Genomic DNA, 5,030 nt, shown 5'->3' with positions numbered 1-5,030 from the left:
TAGGTCAGCTAGTATACCGGTATACCCCCCCAGGTAAGCGACAATTGCATCATTAGTGCCAATTTGTCCCCTTGTGTTTGGTAGGCAAACTGTGAAACGAAAAAGCAATGAAAAATTGCTTTGCTGCTATGGCTACGCTTTTGTTCATGAGAGAGGAGAAAACGCAGAGCTGCTTGTCGCCTGCTATGCGCTCGACGAGCACGCGACTGTTGTGTCAGCCGCAAGCAGAAAACAGCACCGCTTGCTTTTTGTTTTTCAGGTTGTGTTACTGCTGCATATTTTGTTTTGCCTACTTTAGGTCACTATTTTTCCACACTTTCAGCACGTCGACGACACATTTGTTTGGAAATTATTTTCAGTTTAATGCGCGCGAGGCAGCAAGCTTTCAAGCGTGACAGTTTTGTGTGGGCAAGGAAGGAGTAGTTGGAAAGAGTGGTTAATTCACTCATTTTATTAGCAACGTATTTCAAACGATAAAACTACACGCAACAATAGCCCATAGATGTTTATCTCATGCAGTAAATACAAATGTTCCCATTCTGCATTGGTAACATGAACTGTAAGAGAAGTATTCACACGGTTCATTGTGTGTAGAATATCGCTACAAGGGTCATCACGTTCACTGGCTGTACATTACACAATTCTCCAGAAAGGATGGTTCATAAGAACATGTTCACATTCGTGAACAATGCACTTATCATGCAGTGCAAAAGACCAACAGACTGATCCCAACACTACCAGTTTCTTTTTGTGTTTTCTATCAAACTTGCTAGACAAAATAACCTTCTATAGCAAGCGAATTGACTATGTAACTCAGCTTTTCCTTGTACCGTTACTGACAAAGCAAATTTTATTTACATTTTAACATGTGGCTTTATTTTTCTACACATCGCGTAAACCCTCGTTCAAAGCTGTAGCATTGCTAAAAAGGTATCAGTACAGATTTTTACACTAGAAATACTGTAGTTATTCATCGTAATTTGTTATGCACATATTTTTATTACAGTTAGGCATGAGTATCACAATCCTACATCAAACATCAAATGTCACCTAGCAGACAGAAAAAGAGTAAATTCAATATAGGCAAGTGCAGATGGTTAATCACTTGCGGAAATTGGACCAGGACACATTGATGTGCAAAGGTATCAGAGAACGGACACCTTCTGGGTGTGGAAAAACGTTAACAAAAGTAATTCAGATCAACTGCATATAATGAATCAGCCTGGGTAGATAGCTGAGAGCTAGTGTTTCTGACTGGTTTTTATGACACTCCTGAAATATCCCTTAATAATATCAAGTATTTTCTTTAATAGAGCTTATAAGCTCAGCTTCGTGCATCATGTTGGATGCGTAGGACAAACCTGAGCTCTGCAATTAATTTTGTATAAGACTGGAGTTAGTTTGTATTTGACTTTTGAAGATGCCTTAACAAACCGGCGGAAGCCCCAAGCTTTTCTGGTGCACTTGCTTTTGGCACGGCATATTTTCTTGACTTAGCAAAATATTTTTGGCTTTTCTAGAACGAGCTCCTTCCTAATTTGACATTCAAATGAAAATGTTCGTGGCAAGAATGCTGACTAGTATTAGTGCTTGTGCAACATCACATCATCAAGGACAAGATCTCAAAATTCGCGTATCGCAGCAGTGAATTATGGCACAACAGTGTGAGCTGTGAATTTCTGCAAAAAGACAATACCTTGTACGCTGTTTGCGCAGACATAAGAATGCGCTAAAGTGTCTTGTAAAAATAGCCTATTCAAGAGAATGCCCAAAGAAATGCGCATTCATTTAATGCCCACTGCACTTTCGGAAATAGGTTCTTAGTAAGACAATTTTGTATAACTTTGAAGCTTCTGGAGCTTTCTTTTTGCAGCGGACTTTCTGTCACGCCGTTTTTTGAGGGCCTGCAGCATGAGCCGTGCATTGCGAAATTGCCGCAGCAGGTACAAGCGACAGTTTTCAGAGCAAAATATTTCTTTGGGAAGACCACTGTTTAGCCTATCTTTCAGCACAGTATACTAATGCAGCACAAATGTGCGACCACACCTATGTGTTCTACAAAACATTTCTCCATGTCCTTCACTACCTCGAAAAAACAACAGAAGGCAGTGTCGAACTAGCAAAAAGTCCGCCTTCCTTACTACGAGACACTAGCATGGCTAAAGTTTGATGGGAACCTGAGAATGCCCGATCACCACTCCTGAATGGCTCCCATATACAATCCGCTGACCTGTTTTTAAGGAATGGCTGCGTGATGCCGCCGACAAAGAAGTACAAAGCATTCTTTTCCGTGATGTCAAGGAGGTCGTCACCTGAGGTCTCGCTTGGGAAAAACGTTTCTGTTATCACAGCCTGTTCAGCTCGAGGCTCGCCTAAGGAGAGACGTGCAAGTAGGTACGAATCTACAATTTCGCAATTCTCGCGCTATGACAGGTTTGACAGTTTCCCAACGAAAACGTGTTTCAACGCAGCGATAAATTGAAACACGTTTGAATGCTCATCGCAGCCATGCTTCTGCCTCAAAGTGCCGAATATATTCTCCAGCGAGTCTTGCTGGAGGCGACGAGTCAGGAGGCAAGTGAAGTTAAAATTTTATGGAGGTCTTTACCCAGCGTAAGGACAGCCTGTATGGTGACTATAGCCAGCCACGAATAGTGTGCGGCTGCCTAGGGTTGTCAAATCTCCAACCCGATATTCGTTGGATTGCCTCTCGTAAAAAAGCCAGGTGCTCGGAGGTGGCACTAAGAGCATAATTCATTTTACCGGGAAAACAGGTGGTGGCAATTTTGCATTTGAGGCAGTCAAATAGCTTGTCCATCTGTTCTATAAAATCTGCAGTAGATTTGACGGTTGCAGGTAGCTTACCAAGAGCAATATTGACGGACATTGCTATTGGCAAAGACTCGCTCAAGACATGCGCCACGAACTTGACCTTCATGTGCCTCAAGCAGATATAAATAAATGTTGAAATTCTCGGCAATTTCACTTCAAGTGGGTGAGAGCACTTTTATTGTTCACAATTGTAGGTCGAGTCTACTATTTCTGTGGCAATGAAAAGCTTGTGAGGGGCTTGAAAGTTACTTCTTGTGCACCTCAATAGGTGTGAAGTATCGAAGAAGCAAGAAACGTTTTTCCCGTTCACTTCAAAATACGGATTTTCCAGTGTGGCTGCCAATTCATTAAATAATTTATTGTTACTTGACCCCTGATCGCACACCGCGGCTTTGGCATACAGCTCCCATTCTGCAAGCTGCACTATCAAGGCCAGTATCAGTGTCTTGATTTTCCACGCAGAGCAATTTTGGCAACAGCGAACACCACAGGCATCACCCACAATTGCGAGATTCCAGGAGTGCTACAAACGCTACGTTTGCCACCACTGTTGTCGTCTCTGAGCCATCATCTGAAAATCAAATGACTACATCATGTTTAATGTCAGACTGTAAATTTGGTCTCACTGACAATTCATCAAATGTAATTAAGCACGTCCGATCTTCTAGTAGCCAATGTCTTGCTACATGCTTAAGAATGCCCAATACACTAGAAATAATTCCGAGAGTCATTGAAATTTCAGACAGCCAGCTTTGAAGCGACCTTGGTGATGGCAAAGCCAGCCCTTCCGAGAATTGGGGTAGGAGCTTGGCTCATGAAAATACATATTCAAGACGAATTTTTTCAACTCTCGAGACCACCTCCTTCCCTTCCTCTTCCGACAATGGAGTGCCACTTGGCTAGCCAAGAGTTTGCACAGCTCAGGGATATGATGCTTTAACTTCTCGAGTGTTTTCTATATAGCAATTTTTCGCCGGATTTTTATTGTAGCTGACTTCCGATACCTTTGCGCATCATTCTTTAGCCGCTTGATGACAGCTGCGGTCTCTGGTGAGGAGACCTTTCTTTTTGGGTCTCGGTGACGTGTTGTGGAAGCTGTAAAGAAAGATGCATACAATATAATTTATCTCTGGGTCAGCGTAGGTACACAGGACGAGCGCTGCGTCCTATCTATAGGCAAGTGCCATCTACTTTGGAAAGAAGATTTCATTGGCGACAGATGAAGACTAAATATCATCGCTCCATTTTAATAATGCATATAATAAACGTCTTTGACAAACGTAATTCCTAATTCGTGATTGGTTCAAGTACCTATGAGAATTTTACTCCTCAGCTAAATACAGACAGTGGTGGTTGTCAAAACAAGCATTCATAATCACGATATGATATGACATCTTATATGAATGATGGCATTAAATGGTAATTGTTGGCAAATATATTTTGATTCACTGTTTGCTCGGACTTCTCTTCATAAATTCGAGCTATCATACGTGGAACATGTAATGTCTTCATGTCCAACTTGCTGGTGCAAGGATTCTCTAAATATTTAAGTGCTAAAAAAGAAGACCCACTGTCATCAGCTAAAAAATTAAAACAACCGAACATGGTAAACAGATAAACAAGAGAAAAAAAACGCGTGTTTTTACTTTATTTTTCTTGGCTGGATGTTGCTGGGCCCGACACACACTCATCCGGACGGCCGCGCGAGGAAAGGCCAGATGATCCAGGCAATGGGGAACAAAGGTTAACAAGTGTGTGGCTGGAGTATACAGAGAGAAATAACATCGAGCACTGAACGTTTATATTCGTTGACAGCACAATACCACAGAATCGCTATGTAAACAAAGCATCATTATATCACTTTTTGCTTAGTGCACGTTACAGAATCTTAAGGTTTGCTCATTGGTGCCACACTAGAAAAACAGAATGAAGAAAGAACTCACGAGAACAAGGGGAATCTTATTGAATGGAAGGTGCACTCAAAAACTGCATACTTATTTATACTTCTGTTTATTAACATACCAGTGGCACGAACGCACTTGTCCTTGTCTGTTATTTCTTCGGTCTCTGTTAGTGTCAATCTACCAAGCAATTACGATATGGAACCCTAACATAGCATCATATGTTATGTCACGCCGAATGGGAAGTAAGTGCTGGGGTGTATGATGTGAGCATTACTGATCATAACCCGACATTTA

The 5,030-nt window shown here is 41.7% G+C and overlaps 1 long non-coding RNA gene across 1 annotated transcript; it reads right to left on the bottom strand.

Moving 5' to 3' along the window:
* Positions 1–428: 428 nt before the first annotated feature.
* Positions 429–4,587, bottom strand: LOC119177228 (uncharacterized). Its single transcript, XR_005110555.2, has 2 exons — positions 4,479–4,587; positions 429–3,927 (listed from the first exon to the last, which is right to left on the bottom strand). It is a non-coding gene; the product is annotated as an uncharacterized LOC119177228 (long non-coding RNA).
* Positions 4,588–5,030: the final 443 nt, after the last annotated feature.

Source organism: Rhipicephalus microplus, chromosome X, assembly GCF_043290135.1.
Source record: "Rhipicephalus microplus isolate Deutch F79 chromosome X, USDA_Rmic, whole genome shotgun sequence".
NCBI classification, from domain to species: Eukaryota; Metazoa; Arthropoda; class Arachnida; order Ixodida; family Ixodidae; genus Rhipicephalus; species Rhipicephalus microplus.
This window is presented reverse-complemented; position numbering and strand designations above follow the sequence as displayed.